We start from the raw sequence: 24,167 nt of genomic DNA, 5'->3' as shown, positions 1-24,167 counted from the left end.
TAGGCTGGCACTCCGCATCCAGAGCCCATCTTCTTCCGTACCACCCGAAGGGTTTTCAGACTCCATATAGTGGTGGGGTGCCAGTCCTGTCCACGGACTGCCACAGACTGCAGCAACTCAACTCAGCTGCCAACTCTGCAGCCGCTCCGCGGATAGTATGGGGTTTTATGGGTCCTCCCACAAACAGGAACACACTGCAACTGAAGAGAGACTCAGGTCTCTGTAGAGAAGGAGAGAGTAGACTGCCACAGACTGCAGCAACTCAACTCAGCTGCCAACTCCGCGGCCGCTCTGTGGATAGTATGGGGTTTTATGGGTCCTCCCACAAACAGGAACACACTGCAACTGAAGAGAGACTCAGGTCTCTGTAGAGAAGGAGAGAGTAGACTGCCACAGACTGCAGCAACTCAACTCAGCTGCCAACTCCGCGGCCGCTCTGCAGATAGTATGAGGTTTTATGGGTCCTCTCACAAACAGGAACACACTGCAACTTAAGAGAGACTCAGGTCTCTGTAGAGAAGGAGAGAGTAGACTGCCACAGACTGTTATCTTAACCATGCTCCCTCTGACATATCCTAATAACTCCAAAAGGTGGGATTACATGGCCCTCCACCTCCTTATCATGCAAACACACCAAATGCCCTAACCACAGCCCACTGGAAACTAACTGGCACACTGTACATGGTTCCCTCTCATCTGCTCTCATCCACACTTCAGGGTTCGCACCTTGCCTGTCCCTCACCTCCCACTAACTTTCCCATCTGCCCGTTGCACAACAGAGAACTGTGTGGCTGCCAACATTGTAGGGTTGTGCTATTTAAGGTACCATAATATCACATTGCCTATCTCTTCATTAGCTAATATGATATACACGTAGAATAGATCTGACTTGTTACCTTGATGCAACCGGTAACCATGTTAACCATGTTCACAATTCATTTCCTTTCCTTTCCTTAACTATGTTGACATTGTACTGAAATAATACACCTTCTCCCAAACATCTTGACATCGCAGTATACATGTGTTCACATTTGCCTCTGTTTATGCCAGTCCTGCAAATGTGTATTTTAGGTGGTGGTAAAATGAAAGTATTTCAAATTCTTCTGGATTGTAAATCACAACCATGATAGTGTAACCTACAAAGTGGAAACATGTGCATTGTCTGTCCTTGGCAACACCTTTGGCATACTCATTTTCCCATGTTCCAACCTTTGAGAAACCCAGGTGTTTGTACATTGAGCATGCGTACGTGAATGGTGGGAGTGCATAGGATGGTGGGAGTGCATAGAATGGTGGGAGTGCATGGAATGGTGGGAGTGCATAGAATGGTGGGAGTGCATAGAATGGTGTGAGTACACAGAATGGTGGAAGTACACAGAATGGTGGGAATTCTTAGAATGGCTGGAAAGCATAGAATGGCGGGAGTGCATAGAATGCGGGAGTGCATAGAATGGTGTGAGTTCACAGAATTGTGGGAGTGCACAGAATGGTGGGAGTGCATAGAATGATGGGAGTGCATAGAATGGTGGGAGTGTATAGAATGGTGGGAGTGCATAGAATGGTGGGAGTGCATTGAATGGTGGGAGTGCATAGAATGGTGGAATGCATAGTCTGATTGGAGTGCATGGAATGGCCGAAGTACCTGGAACTACTGGAGTGTGCCCGATCTCAAGACAAACCACCTTATCATACCTACACGCTTACTCTCTTCTCTACACCACCACTCAACTAGAACACAGAGATACTATGACACCATTCGGTATAGCTGTTCTCATACCATCACTTGCCTCATACCCCCCATCATCCTATCTAAACACAGCTGGCTTCACACCCTCCAGCCTAGGCGTTCTCCTCAGGCCTAATGCAGCCAGAATTGGTCTGAATAACAACCGGCCAGAACGAACACATACTCTTGACTTCCCAACCACCACACCTACCGCTATGAAGCAGCTATCACAGGAATGCAACAACGCTGCACACATGTCCGGTGCTCACACGCACCTTATGACTCTCTCTCTCTCTCTCTCTCTCTCTACTGACTTGAACTTCGGTTCCCGAGGGAGTTCAACCTAGCAGCGCCTTGAGATCATACCAATGGTACATAAGGCGCTATATAAATGCAAAATAACATAACCTAACATAACATGCATAACTTTTTCACACTTTGCAGAAACCACTCATTGTCAACACAATAGTAAATATGTATACGACTCTCGTTTTCTGTTTAGTGAATCAGGCATGTATCTTGCAAGCTTTTTACATGAGGAGGTCACGTTTTCTTATGGCAATAGTCAAGTTACATGAAGAAAAGCAAGTAATGGCAAAGCCAATAGATTAGGGCTTTCATATGTCAAGTTCAGCCACACATTCCCCAATAATGCTGCTAGCATATACTGGATGCAGCCTTACATACTCCAGTAATGTGTTCATATGATTGACAAGTCATCTACACCTCTTGAAGAAACGCTCTGTTGACCCATACATTCCAGAAAATGACCACCCAGTTTTTCCGGCTATCTCATGGTCCTTGACGGGTGGTATTTAACTGGTTCATTACGTTCCTTGAGGTTAATAGTCTTTGAGGTCCACTATAAGCTGCATTATACAGCAAACACTCCTCCAAGGCGGCACTCATGCATGCCTCCTCCTTTCTAATACTTAGCACTTCAAACTCTGTCCTATACTCATCGTTTCATACATCTGTCACCTTTGACACTGTCAACCACTCCTCTCTCCACATCTTTGATGTCTCAATCTATTCTAGCCTTACTTGACTTTTCTCTGGAAGGTTGCATCTTTAAAATGGCATGGAAGTCACAAATATCTAACCCAACACTCTCCCTTTCAGCATCCCCCAAATATCATACCTTGAGTCACAGCTCTTCGCCCCCTAAACCTCTGCCCTAGGAAGACTTATCTTGTTCTTTGGTTTTAATGTCACTTCTGTGCTGACAACACTGAAATCCTTTTCTCCTTTCCCTCCTTCAGCCCAGCCATCTCAGAACAGATTGCAAACTATCGCACTGCAATATGTCACTGGATGGCTCATGCTCAACTCTTCAAACAGGGATGTCATCTTTCACCTGTCTTCCAACACCATCCTTACCCTTCCCTATCATATTGCATTCCTCCCTGACCTTCTTGCTAACTCGCACAAGGCTTGGAACCTTGTGGGTCGTCTTTCATAGTGACCTCCAACTGCAATAATCCCTACCACCACTTCTGCTACTTCAATTCAACCTTCTCAGCATTGGGTAAAATCAACCATTTCCTGCTCAAAACTCTTTGAAAATTCTAATCTCCACCCTTGTGCTGAACTAACTGGAATACTGCTCATGCCTATTCCTTGGCTTTTCCCTCTACTCCTTCCTCCCTCTAGACAAAGCCCTCACCTTAGCTACCCACACTGTCTACAACTTCCCTAGATCATCCTACACTTCTACCCCTTGACAATGTACGGGCTAGCTCTCCATGCATAAACACTTCTACCAGTCTATAAAGCTATCAATAGTCATGCTGCTTAAAACCTGGTGAAATGGCATAGAAAGAGGAAGCCATCTTCGACCGTCCACCCGACCTCTGCACTCATTATCACTGTCCCATGCCCTTTTTGGCATCCTCTCTCTTCTCCTATTTTTACTTAGTCACCCGCACCATTGAAACCTGCTGTTCATCACTATCAAAGTCAGCCCAATCGTGCATCTCTCCAAAGTGCAGCTTAAACTTCACCTACGTGCCAAAGGGGGAGCTGCCCATGCCCTCTCCCCCAAACTTCCTACCTGAACCCACAACTGTAACTTTGCATATTTGTACAGTATTTTTCTTTAGTTTGAAGCACTTGCCATGTTAGGTTAATGCTACCTTTGCAAGTCAGCTGTTTCTGACCCGCTATGTTCATTTGCTAGCTTTGCGCTCTGCCTCTTCAAATTTGTTGAAAAGTCAGAGATTTTGTGAAGCACGAGCAGGATGGGGCTGTTTCTCAGTCTTAGCCCCTATGTTGTGGAATTCTCTCCCTGCTCATTTGTGAGAGATTTCGAAGAACTCTTAAGACAATTATGTTTCGAGGTTGATGTGTTCTTCTGAGGAGGTTTATCTATTGCTGCCAGCGCCCAGATGCCTTTTGGCCTTGGTCTGTGCTTAATACATTGCATCTTTCTGTTTTCTTTTGTTTTCTGTCTATGTCCCACTTTGTTCACACTCTCCTAACCTGACTCACTACTTGTTCTGATCTTTGCGCACATGTACAGGCTCCCTTCAGGGGAATTGATCCGCCATCTATAAAGTATTACTGTAAGTCATTTCTGTTTGAAATTGAAATGTGTTCTTCAAATAAATACAAATACCTATTTAACCAAGCATGTCTGCCTTTTATTACAGGCATAGTTTTTAAATCGAAAGATCTCTTATGATGAGTATGTTCCTAAAATGCTCTTTTATGAAAAGCACCCAGGATCTCCTTCATTGGTGATATTTGCCCCTTTGCCTTTCTCGTAGGAGTATTGCAAAAGCGTACAGAAGGGGTGTACCGAGCAGTCCATCTTGGAATGACAATCTTAGTTCAGAAAACAATGGACATGGATATTCTAGGTTTTGATCATCTGCTTTGCTCATTAACATAAGTGTAGCATTGTTAGAATGACCACAATATACACTGGAACTGGTCATTAGACATTAACATTGTAAAATGTGAAAAAGAGCCAGTTTCCAAAGTTAGTACAAATAAATAATTAAATGTTCGTATTTTTCTGTTGAGGGGGCAGATCATTTCTACAAACTATGTCCTCTCCCTTACGGAAAGGTTCATGCTCTGATTACGGCCAATCATCGGCTTCTTCTGTGAGCATCAAGGCAATGTTTAATTTTGCATGCTGGCCAATGATCAAAATGTGTCCATTTGTTACAGTGTGTTTAAACACTAATAATGACCAAAAATAGAAAATAGCAAAATGTAGTTGTAGACAATGAAACCTGGTTTACTGCTCCCAAGAACCTCTACAAGAGCATATCTATGCCCCCTCACCTCTCTCTCTCTACATGGACAATGTACTGTCAATGTGATGGCAACATAACTGAAAAACTCATGATATCAATGCCTACCACCACGTACCAGGCCGTTCCTCACCTTGGGACAAGCTTGTGTCGCAAATTATCTCATTCAAATTCGTGGAATAAAAAGCAGCACCCACTTTCAAGATAGCTGTGTTTTCTTTGTGCTTCTGTCAGCAACAGCTGGGATGGCTCGAGCAAACACCCAGAGAAAGAAAAAGAGAGACAGAGAGAGAGAGAGAGAGAGAGAGAGAGAGGGGGGGATAGAGAGAGAGAGAAAGTGAGAGAGAGAGAGAGAGAGAGAGAGAGCGAAAGAGAGAGGGAGAGAGGGGGAGAGAGAGAGAGAGAAAGAGAGAGAGAGAGAGAGAGAGAAAGAGAGAGAGAGCGAGAGAGAAAGAGAGAGAGAGAAAGAGAGAGAGAGAGAGAGAAAGAGATAGAGAGAGAGAGAGAGAGAGAGAGAGAGAGAGAAAGAGAGAGAGAGAGCGAGAGAGAAAGAGAGTGAGAGAGAGAGAGAGGGAGGGAGAGAGAGAGAGAGAGAGAGAGAGAGAGAGAGAGAGAGAGAGAGAGCTTGGTTGGTTCATGATACACCAGATAGAGCTAGTGGGTTCATATTTCTAAATCAGTTTAACTTACTAAGCGTAGAAAATAAGTAGGCATGGTTCCATGCACCATCATACATGTTTATTAAACAAATAGCACATATACAGTCATATACTTCAACAAGCGTTTTCGGCTTTAGAGACAAAGCTATACAAAATGCATCTTGTAAAACACATAACATTTTTCTTACAAATAACTGCTACCTTCAGTTTGCTACCCCTTCTGTACTCCTAAGGGTCTTACACATTCCCTTCACACTCATACTGAATTAAGCAGAGACCCCTGAGTGCAACTTTCTATGAGCCTACTGACTACAACTCATTAAAAACTTCCAAGCGCACCTGTTTATAATTCATTGACACAGGGGTGGAATAATCAAGGACAACACTTTCACCAATAGCAACGCTTTATTTTATATACAAACTTTCAAAACTAACTTTTGATGTCAAACTGACCATAGTCATATAACAGCAGAAACATGTGCAGAAACACCTGTAAATACTAAGCGTAAGAAATATTTAAGAAAACAACACCATCTTCAGTGCAATTTGGGCATGTGCAATCCTCATGCATCGCTTTCAAAGAACTGTGGCTGAAGAGGAACTGACCATGAAGAGTGAATATGATCACTGCTGCCTTTCACCAATCAGGGTGGGGGCATGAGCACAGTGAAAAGGAAGACTATCTCACCAACTCCACCATTGGCCGGCGGGGTCTGGCCTAGTGGATCACTGCCGACCCATTTGACTGGGTTTGTAGTCATGGTCTCTCAGATTTGGACTTAACTTCTATGCAGCTGAGTTTTCCCCTGCATTTGTCATCATCCACAAGCATCCCCATAGTAGACCTGCAGCTCGAGATAAATAGCACAGCTGCTACGTCTCCAGGATTGGATAGTTTACTGGGACAATGTTATCAGGTTTTTCAGGCCCAAGTGACACCTTCCTTGTGTGAGTTGTATAATTACATGTTGCGGAATGGGGAGTTATGCCCTACTATGCGGGGGGCACTTATCTCATTAATTCCTAAACCAGGTAGAGATCACACAAAATGTGGTAATTATCGTCCGATAGCATTGCTTAACATAACAAGTGTATTTGTAATGCACATTTTCACCCCGAAGGGGCATCTTGGGGCTAATAACAGATGTTTATTGTTTACCCAACTTAATGGTACACATTTTTTCAACTTCAGATGGATGAAGGGATGAATGGACCTGCCGGGATTCAAACCTGTGACCATGACGTCAAACACAGGCCCCTGTAGTGGATGCATTAGTCCACTGAACCACAGACCTTGCTTAACATTCGTCTTAAACTGTTCATGAAAATTCTGAACAGGCTAGAAAAGTGTTTGGGGGAAGGCATATATCAGACACATGGGGTCATTACAACCCAGGCGGTAAGTACACCAACTTTACCACCATGGTGTAAACTACGTTTACACCATTGTGGATGGCGGATTTACCGCCCCATTCCAAGGTGAGTGGGGCGGTAAATCCCCATTTCCCATTTACCCTTCCCCATTCCCATTTTTGCCCCATAGGGCATAATGGGAGTGGGGAAGGCGCTAATTACGGCACCGTAAATTACGGTGCCGTAATTAGCACCAAGGCGGTTTAGCGCCATGGATTTTAACGCCTGCTAAAAGCAGCCGTTAAAATTGGAATCAGGCGTTAAGGGTTAACGACGGTGTAAACCCTTAACGCCTGAGTTGTAATGAAGCCCCCAATCTGGTTTTATGTGACTAAGATTTGGATACAATGACATCAGAATGCACATTAATATTTTGGGGCTTCGTGGAGGGGTTACTTCAGGGGCTGCAATGGTATTTTTGGATGCTCAGAAGGCTTTTGACAGATTTAACTGGATCTTTTTGGAATGTAAATGGAAGGAAATGGGTTTTGAAGAGGTATTCTTAGGGGCAATGCGTTGCGTACACGTTGAAGCAATGGAAAATGTTTGGTTGAATGGAGTTCTTGTAAAATAAACTTTTTAACAAGGGGAACACGGCAGGGGTGCCATCTGCCCCTGTTTCTTTTTCTATTGCTCTTGAGCCTCTACAAGCTCACATCAGACAGGAGAGATTGGGATACATGGCATATGTGTGGGAAACAACAAATACAATTGTTTTTCGTATGCAGATGACATGGTTGTAATATTATCAAATCCATGTGGATACAGATTTTTGCTGAAGTTATTGTTTAATGAAGTTGGAGGCTTCTCTGAACATAAAATGAACTGGGACAAAATAAAGGTTTTCTCGATGGCTTTTTTTGTAGTCGGGGTAGTTTTGAATCTTGGGATTGGAAGTGGTCAGACCAACATTTGAAATACTTAGGAATTTATATTCTGTAAAACCTAAATAATATTGTTGACTTTAATGTGGACGAGCTGGTTTATGGTATCTTGAGTGTTGTGAGGAAATGGGAGAGACTGTTATTGAGTATTTGCGCCAAAGTATATGCAATAAAGATGGCGCTTCTTCCTAAAGTGCATTCAAATTTATGAAGAAAAATCTTTGAAAGATTGATAAGGTATTTCAGAGATTCTTGTGGGATAGCGGAAAGCGACCGAGGATTCCACCGTTTTATGTTGATGCGCAGCATCAAAGAGGGTGGGTTTGGATATCCAGATCTTGAGAACTATCACAAGGGTTTCTATTGAAGAAATCTGATTATTATTTAATGTCAGGGGCGAGCAGAGTCCCAGGCTGGATACATATTGAGAGGGAGGTTGTGCTGACTTTTTCCTTTGACAATCAGTACTATATGGAGAAGAAGCCATCTGTGAGCAATACATTGACATCTATTGAAACCACTCGAATGACGCTTGTTTCTTGGTTTCAAAACAATGGCCAGAATTGGTGGTTGAACTATGAGACTTCAATGTGGCACAATCCAGCACTACAAGTTGAAAATAGGTCTTTGAACTGGCATAGCGGGTTGTGAAGGGTGTGTTGAAGATTGGTGATGTTATGCGGAATGAGAAACTATTGAGTTGTGCTGCATTACATCACATTTTCACTTAGGAAGACGGGAGCTGAATAGATAAAGAGTGCTCAAGCGGTTACTATTGCCATATGTTGGAGCTATTCACGCTTGAAGACAGGCCAAAGTTATGTAATATTTTTAACCCGCCCCACGCATGCTCTCTACTCTTCGTAGCTTGACACCTGTGAAGCCAGCCTACGATAAACCCTGGGATGAGTTCAGACAAGAATTGGATATGGATGTGAAATGTAATATTACAACAGATCACTGGGAATGTATGTTCAGAGTGGGGTTCATGGGGAAACTGGATTTGAATTTGAGACTGATCCATCAGAAGATACTGGGACATTTGTATTGGTCGTTTGTGCATATTCAGAAATTCGGACTGTATGATAATGATTTGTGTTGGGGTTGTGGCACTAAGAAAGGGACTTTATAACATGCCTTTTGGGATTGCTCGAGGGTGTGAACGTATTGAAGGAATGTTTTAGACAGGTTGGAATTAATAATGAATGTGTCCTTCCCTCTGCTGCTGCTGCCACCCCTTTTGCTTTTGAAGGGAGATAGATGTGCCCCGGCTCATGGACATTTTCGCTGGATTTCATTGCCATTGATAGTGGCAATACATCGCTGGGTGGTCATTGATAGTGGCAGTAAAGCAGATAATGATAGTTTGGAAGATGAGGAAGAAACTGCAGGTGGATGATTGGGTGAATGAATCGCAGATTTTATATAGTTTTGATAAGGTCTTAGTTCAAGAAAAAACAGGACAGAGGAGTATTTAGATCTATGGGCATCTTTTAATAAGCTATATGAATCGTTTGATTGAAGAGTACTGTATATCCTTTGGCTGGGGGTCGAGGGATTGTTCATGTTATGGTTGTGTCTGTGTCTATGTGGTTAAGTGTGTATGCCTCTGCCCTTATTAATTCTTTTTCTTCTCCTTCCCCATTTGTCTGTGTGTCCTGTGTTTTGATTAGTTTAGCGGGGGGTTACATGCTCTTTTTGAATTTCAAGTGTTATTACTCCTGATTTTAGTACGGATATAGTTTTCAATTTGCGGTTATTTGATTGCTGTGTTTCTTTGGACACATGAAAATAAAACAGTCAAAAATAAAATAGCATGGAGGAGTTGATATGACCACGACTACATTTCCATCATGGCTATGGCTCGAGCACAATGATGAGGAAGACAACCTCTCCAACACTTTAGAACCTCCATAGGGACAGTTTGCATCCAACACACAATTTGATCACTACCGACTCATGTGACCAATCTCAATCCCTTAATGTCAGTTGGGCTTGCTTGTGTGGCCTCATGAACAGCACATTGCAAAAGGGCTCTTGCTTTTAAGCATGTTTGCACCCTCTCCCTCATTTGCCAGGGCGCTTGGAAATATGTCACAATGATGCCTTCTGTAGTCAATGAGGCCCCCTCCTGGGTTCCTGCATCCACCCCATTCTGGCTAGTTTTGGGTGTCCCCACCTCTTTCCCTCCACTCTACACTGCACCCTTTGAGCCTCCCTTCCATCTCTTGGTTGGCCATGTGTACAGCTACTCCCTTAACCTACTCATTGAGTGTGGCACCACATAGCCCATCTCTTTTCTTCTTCTGGTTCCCACATGAAGCCTCACACAGTTAGCCCCCAAAACAACCCCTTCAGACAAGCAAAATCTCACAAAGTAAGCTTTCAACAATTGCTGACACACTTCCCTCACAAACATATTTCCTACACACATCTGTACCTCACCAAACACACCTCTTTCCAAACCTCCACACTCAAAGCTCCAGAAAAACAAATCTCCCCCACACCCGCCTTCCCACACCTAAATGTATACCCCTTACACATAGACACACACACACACACACATTCATTCACACACCGTACCATACACTCACTTTAAACACATCTGTTCCTGCTCACATACCCACTTCTTCACAAACTCTTCTCCCCCACCCATGCTGAAATACAACCACCACAGAATCTACCCCACACCTCAACACAGCCCACCTCTCCCCTCCCACCAAACACACCCATCTCCTAAACACATACCGCTCCACTCCACACACATACACATCCCACCCCAGCACACCTCCTCCCCAAGTCAAAATGGAGGATCTTCCTGGAAACATTCTCAAGTCAGCTAATTACTCCATTTTTGGTTAATCCATATTAGATTATGGGAATCATCCAAACCCATCTTGAGGTATTTGTTCGGGCCACATTATTTAAATAAGAGAAGTTTAGAGTTATCACATTTAGTACTCCAGGATGAGTTTCTGGTTACTGCATTGGAAACTTTGATGACATTGTACTACTAGAGAATGAGTCAATGCCAACTTCAGGATGAATTGTGATTATTCCTTGGTGATTCCATGACAGTTTACTGCTAGAGGGACTGTGATTACTCCCCAATGATTATGTAACAACTACAGGATGTGTGTACTTTACAAAAAGATGACTCCATGACAACTTTAGGATGGATGTCGAACTCAGGGATAATTAAATGGCAACTCAAAGAAGGGTATGGATTACTAAAGGATGACTCCAGCACAACATTATGTTATGTTGCAATAATTATAGGATGATTCTAGGACATTGTCTTAAATTGGTTATTCAACAATAGGCCCTTAATGTATCCAACAGCACAGTTTGTGACAATTGACATAGAAATATTCAATACATTAGATGTTTCTGTATAATTAAAGCCCGACTGTATATGCACTTTAAAAGTTACCCTTTTTATTATTCTTTGATTTTGAATGCATTGTAAAAGTGGACTGATAAACCCACTTCTCCCAACTCTCTTCAATGACTCTTCCATCAACCCTCTTCTTCTACACTCACCCCTTCTCTTCTGCCATTCCCTTCTCTGCAGTCCCGTAGTAACCCTTCTCCTTCTGTCAACTTAAGGACTTCTATAATGAGTCAAAAACCTCTCATCTGCAGACACATTCTACCACAGGTATCCAAGAAAAACCATCAGGGCTTTGTTTAAGACGTCCCACTTTGACACTCAACCATTTGCATACCTCTGCATCACAGAGGACTCCTACTTCACCATGTAACCAAGGACTTTCTCCCCACTCATTCAGCACCCAGCAAACACACACAGCATGTATACAAACTCATAACCCAGGATCCCCCCACATCTCCACGGCTCTGAGAAGTTACTTAAAGACCTCCCTTTGACAGTGAGCCACACAACTTCAGAAGACCCCACTCTCCAACACCTCAGTGAAGGAATCCATTCACAAATACAACATTCAGCTCTGCCCATGCTCAGGATACAGTTTTCTGCCTACACACAGCACCCGTCACTCAGCAACCACACAGCACTCCTTCCCACTCAGCACAAACCCCCACACCTGGCACTCACCCCACACAACACCAAAATTCCCCACACACATCACCAACAACCCCCCGAACACAGCACCAAGTTCCTACCGAAACTCAGACTCCTTTCTCCCCCAATCACAGCCAATGACACCACTTAAACGCTTGAACATCCCAACATACAAGCACACACACTGTTGGTTGTGGTGTCACAGTTTAGAAGTTCTGAGGTGAGATGTGAGAATTAAGCAGCCTTGAAGTAATACAGGGTTCAATGGGGTAGAAGAAATATATGCAATGTCCCTAAATGTGTTTTAACAGTATTTGTCTGACAACCATAAAGGTCAAAACATAAAACAAAAGAATGCACAATCATGTATACATGTTATAGTAATAGTTTTGTCTATCAAAGAGGCACATAACAGTATTATGAGACAGCCTCAGAGGGTAATTCATAGAATTTCGCAGAAAAGTGTTGCAAGAGGCTGGCGCAAAGTGTCCGCGTGCGATTGTCTGCGCCAGGCGCGTGCGCCAAAACCGATTTCCGCGCACAGCGTATTCATGGATTTTAGGCTCCCAAACCAGCCGTGGCGCAGAGTATCGCAGCAACCCTGCAGCAGCGCCAGTAACGCCCCCACGAACGCCCTCGCGCAAGGAAAAGCCGTCAAAATCGCTAAATCATCGCAAAGGGCTGCGCTAACCCTGGACCAGTTTACAGGGCTGCCAAACAAGGAACGCAAAGAGGGTAACGTTCATATCAGGGGTACGCGGGAAGTTTTACATGCGATTAGCCAGGGTACGTGTATGACAGGGGTACGCGTGAAGTTAAACACGCGATTAGCCAGGGTACGTGTATTACAGGGGTACGCGGGAATTTTCACACACGATTTGGCTGGGTACATGTATGACAGGGGTACGCGTGAAGTTTTACACGCGATTAGCCAGGGTACGTGTATTACAGAGGTGCGCGGGAATAATCACACGCGATTTGGCTGGGTACGTGTATTACAGGGGTGCGCGGGAATTATCACACGCCATTTGGCTGGGTACTGTATTACAGGGGTGCGCGGGAATAATCACACGCGATTAGGCTGGGTGGGTCCTCACAGGTGTTCCCTGTACACCCTCCACGGCCCCTGCAGGCAGCCCACAAAACAGGGGATTACCCTGCACACCTGCTCATGTCTCCCACCCCCCACCCCCCCAGTACTGTGGGGCACCCTCCACCAGGCCCCCACCCATGTCTCCCACCACCCCCACCCCCAGCCACCATGGGCAGCCCCCAACAGGCTCCCACCCATGTCTACCACCCCCCAGCCACCATGGGCAGCCCCCACCAGGCCCCCACTCATGTCTCCCACCACCCCCACCCCCCCAGCAGTGTGGGGCACCCTCCACCAGGCCCCCACCCATGTCTCCCACCACCCCCAGCCACCATGGGCAGCCTCCACCAGGCCCCCACTCATGTCTCCCACCACCCCCAACCCCCCAGTAGTGTGGGGCACCCTCCACCAGGCCCCCACCCATGTCTCCCACCACCCCCACCCCCCGGCCACCATGGGCAGCCCCCACCAGGCCCCCACCCATGTCTACCACCCTCCCCCAGCCCCCAGCCACCATGGGCAGCCTCCACCAGGCCCTCACTCATGGCCCCTATCACCCCCACCCCCCAGCCACCATGGGCAGCCCCCACCAGGCCCCCACTCATGTCTCCCATCACCCCCACCCCCCAGCCACCATGGGCAGCCTCCATCAGGCCCCCACTCATGTCTCCCACCACCCCCACCCCCCAGCAGTGTGGGGCACCCTCCACCAGGCCCCCATCCGTGTCTCCCACCACCCTCACCCCCCAGCCACAATGGGCAGCCTCCACAGGGCCCCCACTCATGTCTCCCACCACCCCCACCCCCCCAGCAGTGTGGGGCACCCTCCACCAGGCCCCCACCCATGTCTCCCACCACCCCCACCCCCCAGCCACCATGGGCAGCCCCCACCAGGCCCCCACCCATGTCTACCACCCTCCCCCACCCCCCAGCCACCATGGGCAGCCTCCACCAGGCCCCCACTCATGGCCCCTATCACCCCCACCCCCCAGCCACCATGGGCAGCCCCCACCAGGACCCCACTCATGTCTCCCACCACCCCCACCCCCCAGCCACCATGGGCAGCCCCCACCAGGCCCCCACTCATGTCTCCCATCACCCCCACCCCCCAGCCACCATGGGCAGCCTCCACCAGGCCCCCACTCATGTCTCCCACCACCCCCACCCCCCGGCAGTGTGGGGCACCCTCCACCAGGCCCCCACCCATGTCTACCACCGCCCCCACCCCCCAGCCACCATGGCAGCCTCCACCAGGCCCCCACTCATGTCTCCCACCACCCCCACCCCCCCAGCAGTGTGGGGCACCCTCCACCAGGCCCCCACCCATGTCTCCCACCACCCCCACCCCCCAGCCACCATGGGCATCCCCCACCAGGCCCCCACTCATGTCTCCCACCCACCCCCACCCCCCAGCCACCATGGGCAGCCTCCACCAGGCCCCCACTCATGGTACCTTTCACACCCACCCCCCAGCCACCATGGGCAGCCCCCACCAGGCCCCAACTCATGTCTCCCACCACCCCCACCCCCCCAGCAGTGTGGGGCACCCTCCACCAGGCCCCCACCCATGTCTCCCACCACCCCCACCCCACCAGCAGTGTGGGGCACCCTCCACCAGGCCCCCACTCATGTCTCCCACCACCCCCACCCCCCCAGCAGTGTGGGGCACCCTCCACCAGGCCCCCACTCATGTCTCCCATCACCCACACCCCCCCAGCAGTGTGGGGCAGCCCCCACCAGGCCCCCACTCATGTCTCCCACCACCCCCACCCCCCCCAGCAGTGTGGGGCACCCTCCACCAGGCACCCACTCATGTCTCCCACCACCCCCACCCCCCAGCAGTGTGGGGCACCCTCCACAAGGCCCCCACCCATGTCTCCCACCACCCCCACCCCCCAGCCACCATGGGCAGCCCCCACCAGGCCCCCACTCATGTCTCCCACCCACCCCCACCCGCCAGCCACCATGGGCAGCCTCCACCAGTCCCCCACTCATGTCTCCCACCACCCCCACCCCCCCAGCAGTGTGGGCCACCGTCCACCAGGCCCCCACCCATGTTTCCCACCACCCCCACCCCCCAGCCACCATGAGCATCCCCCACCAGGCCCCCACTCATGTCTCCCACCCACCCCCAACCCCCAGCCACCATGGGCAGCCTCCACCAGGCCTCCACTCATGGCCCCTATCACCCCCACCCCCCAGCCACCATGGGCAGCCCCCACCAGGCCCCCACTCATGTCTCCCACCCCCCCACCCCCCCAGCAGTGTGGGGCACCCTCCACCAGGCCCCCACCCATGTCTCCCACCACCCCCACCCCCCAGCCAGCATGGGCAGCCTCCACCAGGCCCCCACTCATGTCTCCCACCCACCCCCACCCCCCAGCCACCATGGGCAGCCTCCACCAGGCCCCCACTCATGTCTCCCACCACCCCCCCCAGCAGTGTGGGGCACCCTCCACCAGGCCCCTACCCATGTCTCCCACCACTCCCACCCCCCAGCCACCATGGGCATCCCCCACCAGGCCCCCACTCATGTCTCCCACCACCCCAACCCCCCCAGCAGTGTGGGGCACCCTCCACCAGGCCCCCACCCATGTCTCCCACCACCCCCACCCCCAGCCACCATGGGCAGCCCCCACCAGGCCCCCACTCATGTCTCCCACCCCCCCACCCCCCAGCAGTGCAGGGGCAGCCTCCACCAGGCCCCCACTCATGTCTCCCACCACCCCCACCCCCAGCCACCATGGGCAGCCTCCACCAGGCCCCCACTCATGTCCCCTACCACCCACACCCCCCAGCCACCATGGGCAGCCCCCACCAGGCCCCCACCCATGTCTCCCACAACCCCCACCCCCCAGCCACCATGGGCATCCCCCACCAGGCCCCCACTCATGTCCCCTATCACCCCCACCCCCCAGCAGTGCAGGGGCAGCCTCCACCAGGCCCCCACTCATGTCTCCCACCACCCCTACCCCCCAGCAGTGTGGGGCACCCTCCACCAGACCCCCACTCATGTCTCCCACCACCCCCACCCCCCAGCAGTGTGGGGCACCCTCCACCAGGCACCCACCCATGTCCCCCACCACCCCCACCCCCCAGCCACCATGGGCAGCCCCCACCAGGCCCCCACTCATGTCTCCCACCCACCCCCACCCCCCAGCCACCATGGGCAGCCTCCACCAGGCCCCCACTCATGTCTCCCACCACCCCCACCCCCCCAGCAGTGTGGGGCACCCTCCACCAGGCCCCCACTCATGTCTCCCACCACCCCCACCCCCCCAGCAGTGTGGGGCACCCTCCACCAGGCCCCCACTCATGTCTCCCACCCACCCCCACCCTCCAGCAGTGTGGGGCACCCTCCACCAGGCCCCCACTCATGTCCCCCTGCCCACAGGCCCTGACAATCCTAAAGCATGGGCCTCATGGCCAGCCACCATAGCCCAAAGACACAGCCAAGTATTACATGTGCCCATGATACTACTCCAATGGAAACAATGTAAATCAACACATGTGTCTCACACACACACAATGGTTGCAAGTGAACCTGAAAACGCATATCATGACATGCATGAAAACAATGAGATGAAACCACACATTGAAGAATGAAAAAATCCAAATAATGTATTAATAACAACAGTAATGGCAATCAAAATTAAACAAAATACACAAGTAAAAAAAAAACAAAATTAAGCTGGCTGTCCCTTTTCAAATTAAAATCAATAAATGATAATCCAAAAGAAATTCTTCCAAAGTTCAACTCCATAAAAAGGAAATGAAGAGAAAAAAGAAAAAGAAAACCATTGCTCCATGGGAAAAAATATTCATAGTAAAAAAAATGTCCAAATCCAAAGTCCAACTATGTACAAAGTATTAAGGGTCCATCATCCCAACAGAAGAAATGAAACCTACCAAAAAACCTATCTAAAATGGAACTATATACAAAAGGTGGAGCAGTGTCCGTCGACTCCAAATAAAAATAAACTATAAAGGAAACCTATCACTAAATAACTATATACAATGGCGGCGGGCTAGTCATCGAACTCCTCGTCTATGTCCCGGAGGCGGTCCTGTTCCATGGCCCCGAGGGTCCGCAGGGACGCCGACATGTTCACCTCCAACTCCCTGCGGATTGCCTCGAGGCACTCGGCCCGCCTCAGGGCCCTCCGCATGGAGTTCTCCGCCCTGACCATCGTGAGCCGCGCCTCTTCCGCCCGCCGCCGCTCCGCATCTATGGCGTGGCCCAACCGCTGCCACACGGAAGACACTTCCCGTCCAGGGTCCTCCTGCCCTCCGGCCGATGCCTGCCCCTCCGATGTTGAAGGCCCCGAGCTTTCGTGGCTCCCACCTACAGCCTCCTGCTGCTGCAGCTGCTGCTGTCCATGTGCCCTGTCCGATGGTGCCTGCACATCCTCCTCCAGCTGGGGTGCAGTCGTTGATGTGGCCACCCCTGCTGGACGTCCGACTCCCGACTGTGGCAGGGATCTGTTGTCCACCAGCCTGGCCGCACGGTCGGAGGCAGCTCCATAGGGCACCCAGGTGACACATGGGTGGGAAGATGGCATGGAGGACGACTGGGGCATAGGGGGTTCCATGGAGGGGGGGTCAGAACAAGGTCCAGGATACAGAGGAATCCAGCCCTGGTGAGCTGTCCCAGTGGGTCAACGCAGTCAACGAGCCACGCGAGAAGACGTGCAGACTCATCATGAAAAGACTGCAGGTCAGCTCGCATGGCCCGTTGACGCAACGCCACCCCACCCTGGACAGGCTCAACCTGGTGCAGGATAGCCACATCCGCAGGGAGAGGAAGGCCAGGTGTTGTAAGCCAATCCCCTCCCTGAGAACGGGTCTGGAGGTAGGCATCCCCCCTGGTGCAAGATGATGCAGTGACAGGAGCAGGGACAGGATTGCACACAGGCACCTCTGCGGCGGTCTGTGCTGCCTCCTGTCCCAGATCCTGCACTGCACCACTAGCACCAGTGGAATCCCCACCTCCAGACCCCGCCTCTGTCGCTTGCACGGCCTCCTCCTCCTCCAAACCCCCCACCACCCTGGATGACTCCGTGCCATCTTCCTCCGTTGGGCCCTGTGGGGTCCCAGCTGCCCCTTCTGCTGCCGAGGAGTCCAACTCCAACCTCTGCCTCTTGGACCTCCCCTTGGCAGCTGCGGCCTGGGACACGGCACCGGACTCCTCACTCCCCGACGAGATCAGAACCTGGGAGGGGATCCGGGCCTTGCGTCTCCGGCTGGTGGTGTGACCCCTGCCGCTGTGCTCCACAGCACCTTCTCCGCCCTCTTCATCAGTTGACGCTGCAGACAGGGAGAAAGAAAACACAGGCATCAGGGCACTGTCCAATGGACTCATACACACATGACAGTCATACATGAGTGGCATTGGTAAACCTCAGACATGGCATCACAATCCCCAACACACATGTCATTTCAACTTGCACACATGAGCCATACCACAGCCATATTGCAACAGCCAGCACCATCCATTCACATACAACAGCATGAGCAACCAAAGGTCATCCACACATCACATGCAACATAGGGAGTACACTCCACATGCACCCACACCACCAAACTTGCATGCATGTGTACACCTCCGCCAACTATTGCAGTGTTCCGATCGACATCCATGTCACACCTGACAATCATTCCTCCACATCCTGTGCCATGCAAGCCCACACACACAAGCACCATCCATGTGTCACACATGAGACCCCTCGCATGTGTCACCCTCACGGCCCTGTACACCCCCCCTACTTGCCCACATAAAAATACATGTTCAACCTGCACACTCCTGGCACACCACACGCACAGCTCACAATCAGTATGCATGTACACTTACCGCTCGACTCCAGACGGGTCTGCCTCTCAAGGACCTGGACGTGGAGCGCTGGGGATATGCGTTCCTGGACCCTCATCTGATCTTCCGACAAGTGGCCCCGGCGCCCCTTAGCATCTGCTGCCTTCAGGAGGCGCTGGGCCTTGTTGAGGGTCCTGGACCTGAAGTCCTCCCAGCGCTTCCTGACACGTCCGTAGTCGCGGACTGCCACCTCCTCCGTGTTGATGGCAGTCACGATGTCCATCCAGATCCGAGTCCGTCCTTCCTTGTCGGCGCGCAACCTTCCGAAGAGGGCATCATACTGACCCAGGACATGCTCCACCAGGACACCAACTTCGGTGGCAGTGAAGCTGGTGCCCCTCTGCCTCTTGGGCCGGGGGTTGCCACTGGTGCCAGATGTTGCAGTGCCCGACATGGCAACCCCAGAGGCAGGAGTGGGTGGGCAACTGGGTCCTCGGGCTGGGCTGTGGGGCGATGGAAAAGCAGTCGGGAGTCTTCGGTTCCAGAAGGGGTGGTCACAGCAACAGCACCCCTGGCTGATGTGCAGGCAGCAAATGGCAGGGCACGTGGGCCAGCAGGCAGTCAGGCAGCAGCAGATGGCAGGTGGGAGCGTGCTCAGGGCTCTGGGGGGCAGTAATTCGGCCTTCTAGGCAGGAGCGTGGTCTTCCGTGTGTGAACGCGTGGCCATCTTGATACGGAGTGATTTTGCACGTGAAAATCCAGCACGTCTGCGTGTAATCCGAGGAAAGGCCCTTAGCGCATAAGCGCGTCAGCACACGTCTGTACATTCATTGGCCCAAAGGCCACCAGCGTATGCGCGTCTATGAAGTCACGTGCATGTTGAATATGGCACACGTTTGAAATGTTGCGTGTTAAAAAAATGAAAGACACTTTCGAGTGTCAAAGCGTGTAATTGGTGGAAATGGCCTTAGCGCGTACACGCGGAAGTGACAAAGCGTGTAATTGGTGGAAATGGCCCTACATGCGGAAGTGACAAAGCGTGTAATTGGTGGAAATGGCCCTACACGCGGAAGTGACAAAGCGTGTCATTGGTGGAAATGGCCCTACACGCGGAAGTGACAAAGCGTGTAATTGGTGGAAATGGCCCTACACGCGGAAGTGACAAAGCATGTAATTGGTGGAAATGGCCCTAGCGCGTACAGGGCCTGCATAAAAGGTACGTGTAGAACACCATTTCCTTGTACGTGCTTTTCGTGGAGAGCGAGTGGGTGAAATCTGTACTTCTTGTCGTTTCACACGCGATTTACTTCACGGCGTTTCAAGTTCGTACTCCCTGTTACCTCTGACAGCTTTTTCTCTTTTTTCTCTTTTTCTGGTTTTCCTGGGCCTGTTCCCTCAAACAGCGTTCCCTTCTACTGTTGTCCTGTCTCCTCAGACAGCGTACAATTCTTCTTTTGGCGGGGGTGTTGCCAACGCGCACACGCGCTTCTTTTTCACACTCTTTTTCCTGGCAGACGGTGAGTCACGCTCGTATCTAACATCTGTGCTTGCCCCGTGTGTAGCCTACCCCTTCAGAGGTCATTCTAGGCTGCGTGTGACACGCATACGTTCATTCTTGTATTACTGGGTGCCACAGCGTAGTGCAGGTTTTTTTTTCCGCACACGTGGTCTAGGAGGGGTTGCGTGCACGTCATCTCCCTTTTTTGGGCTTCCTGTGCGTTGCGTGACCCGTCATCTTTCCCCAGGGGTCACATTCAGCCTTGCTAGAGCACTAGGGTACAATTACCATCTGGTACCCAACCCCTTTGACCCCCAATTGCCCAGGACAATAGTTTACAGCCACTCCCATACGCACATTAACATCAGTGTCATGGTTGGGAGGCATGGAATCCGTGAGGGTGGCAAAGGTGGACGAGCCACAAGTGGTGGCCGTGGTGGATCCGGTAGGGGACGTGGTCGTTACTTGCAGGGTGACCCTGTCCCCCCATGTGTGGAGGACCAGTCAAGGGCACCCATAATCCCCCCCACCCCCCCTGGTTGAGGCTGATGTGGCTGACACCATCCATGCTCAGCCCTTGTTGGACCAACCCATTGTGGCACCAGACCTGGCTGACTCCATGGCTGACTTCCAGGTCAGCAGGCCTATGACACCTGCGCTGGTGCACGTTGATGTCATCAGGCCACGTGGATCAGGGGCAGCAAGGTCATCTGCTCCCCCAAGTAGGCAGGGTGGAGAGGCTGCAGGGGCAGCTGCGGCTCCATCCACCCCAGCTCTCACACACCCAGCCAGGACAGTGTCGGTCCTAGTCCATCCTGCTGACATTCCCCCTGACACCATTACACTTGAGCCAATGCCTGCACCAACTCCCATGCTGAGTGTGCAATCCCACACTCCTGATACAGAGTCCACCAGGGCTCCTGCCCCTAGTGTCCAGAGCGGCGTAGGACACTCAGGATCACCACCAGCTTCCAAGCAGAAGAGGAAGAGTGCTCGTCCGGCACAGGCTGATGCCCCAGACACGGCTACACAGTCCGGCCCGTCGAGGAAGCCCAGCTTCATGGATGCCGAACTGAATGCACTTGTCGAGTATGTGTCCGCACATGATAACGGAATGGTCATTGTTGCAGGATCCAAGACCACACCTGCACAATGCCAGGCACACTGGAAGACCGTTGCGGACATCGTAAGTGCCCTTGGAATCGTGAGGCGCACAGCCAATGATTGCTATAAGCGCTGGAATGACCTAAAGCTCAGGGCAAAGAATAAGCTGGCCTCAAGTCATGCCGCAACTCTAGTGACTGGAGGTGGGTCTCCAGTAGAAGACATGGAACTTACTCCACATGAGTCAGTCGCTGGGACCTAAGTCACGGAGGAACAGATCCAAGGCGTGGGAGATCTGCCTGATTATGAGGCATTGTCCGGTGAGTGCACATGCATGTGTGTGTCATCCATGTGCATGGTGTGTGTGTGAGGGCTTCTGTTTGTGTGCCAGGTGAGGGTGTGTGCGCCTGAGTCATTTGGGTCACCCATGTGCTTCATGCAATACATTCTGCGCAGCAGCATTTGGCCATAGCAGTATCCCTTCTGCCAACAGTAGACATCTAGCCCAACAGCACGCCAGTTGCCCTTGAAGTGTCACCTTGCCACAACATTGTTGCTTATTTTTCTCTGTTCATTCAGGCAGATTGTTTGCATTCCACCACTTTTACTAGGCATTTCTCAGTCCTCTAGTCACATGTCTGACATGGCTATGGTAAAGTGGAGTGACTTTGTTACCTGGATATCATTTGTTTAGACATGTCCCTGTGCAATCGGACCATTTTGGACTGGCAGCTCCAGGTGAAAAATCAGACCTGTTTGAATTAGAAAAGCTATTACATGAGGGAACTGGACTGAATGAATAAGTGCTGCCCTCCTCTCCATCTTCACTCAATAGCAATGGTACATGCCATCTGTGTGATGGCATGTGTATTTCACCTGGCAATCACTGGCCAATGTGTGATGCCACTGCCAGGCAGCATGCAGAAAATGTGTTCATCCTCCATCTTGGTGTCATCAGTGTGTGCCATTTGCCTACCCTTCATATGCAGTGAGGGTGCATGCATGGGAGGGTTTTAGTCATGTGGGACATGTGTCAATCAAGTACTGGTTCTGTTGCTTCTCAGCCCTCATTGTGTGCCATGGTGCTAATGCCTGTTTCCATTTGTTTGCTTTTATGTCTTTGCAGGGGAAGACGCACCTGATACTGCTGGGGTTGTGGAGATGGTGCAGACCCAGGAGGGGTCTGAGGGCCGACCGACCACCAGTGAGGGACGTGGTGTGGTGGTGGGTGAGAACCCACAACTGCTGCAGGTCGTGCTCTCAAGGGGTGTCTCTGGCTGCACCTCCCCCGAGCTGTACTCAGGTGTTGATTCGGATGATGAGACCTACGTGCCGTCGCAGGTGAGTGTTCCTGGGAGGGATTCTGTTCTGTCCCACCCACCTGCACCAGGGTCAGAACCCTCAAAGGGGATGTCAGTGTTGGCAGCTATGCCTTTGGTGGTTACGGATGCAGGGTCACACTCCGCGACATCTGATCCTGTTCCTGGGCCAGCAGATCAGAGGGGGAATGCAGTCCTGCAGCCTCAGGCAGTGCCGGCACAGCAAGGCGCAGTTCGCCTTGCCCCAGACAGGTGTGGTGCCCGCCGACGTGGTGGCCGTACGCCACCTGGCAATACCGCATGGGAGCAATCCATTTACGGTATGGCAACCCAACAGGCAGCATCATCAGAGATGATGGCTCAGGCCATGGATAGGGTGGCCACTTCCATTGTCCCCCCCGAAAGGCTGATGGAGCGACTACAGCAGGCAACCAACTCCATCTGCTAGTCACACAGGGAGGACATGTTGGCGTCCAACAGGGAAAGGCGGGCGGCACTGGCGATTGTGCAGGAAGCCATCTCCATAGAGTCCCAGGGCCACAGGGAAGCCCTGAGGCTGGAACTCCGTCACCTCAGGACGACTCTTGTTGAGCTTGAGACTTCAACAAACCGAAGGACAGAACAGCAGCTGGAGCGTCTCACCCGTACGCTCTCAGCTGAGATGCAGGCAACTAGGGCGGAGGTCCGGGCATCCCGTGAGTTGTTGCATGGGGACCTCCGCACACTCATCCTCCAGAACGAGACCTACCACACCCGCAAGCTTGCAGCCATGGAGGAACAGACTAGGGCCTTGCGTGGGCTACCTCCCATAGTGCCACCACCTCCGGATGCAGCTGCACAGGGTGATAATAGCGACAGCAGTGATACTCCCACAATAGGGTAGCCGTGTGGGCCATGAGCCCATGGAGGTGTTTTTTTTCGCAAGATCCACACAGGTGGGTTTTGGTGTGCACCCTGTCCTGGGACCTCCTGGGTGGCCTCCCCAACCCCCCCGGACCCATTAATGGCCATTTTTTTTTTTTTTTTTTTGGGACAGTGTGTTGCCTTGTGTGGCTCCCATGGGCATACGCTGCATTGTGGCTGGGCACATGCAGGCTTGTCATGTATTTGGTTCAGATGCTTGGGTTTTTGTCACACACACCCCTCCTGCTTCCCGTTTCCATGGGCTTGCAAAGGGTGGGCCCAAGTGACATTGACGTACATGGTGACATTGGACTCACACTACATGTGTGGGTAGTCTAGTCAATACTTTGTATACATTCCTAGTGCATATTGCTGTTGTGTTGTACACTGCATGTTGCATTGATGTGTAACTCATCATCCATATCTACCTCCTAATTTGCAGGTCCTTTCCTCA

Source organism: Ambystoma mexicanum, chromosome 1q (genome assembly GCF_040938575.1).
Source record: "Ambystoma mexicanum isolate Mex_15411 chromosome 1q, UKY_AmexF1_1, whole genome shotgun sequence".
NCBI classification, from domain to species: Eukaryota; Metazoa; Chordata; class Amphibia; order Caudata; family Ambystomatidae; genus Ambystoma; species Ambystoma mexicanum.
The sequence above is the reverse complement of the archived record's forward strand: the minus strand, read 5'-3'. Positions refer to the sequence as shown.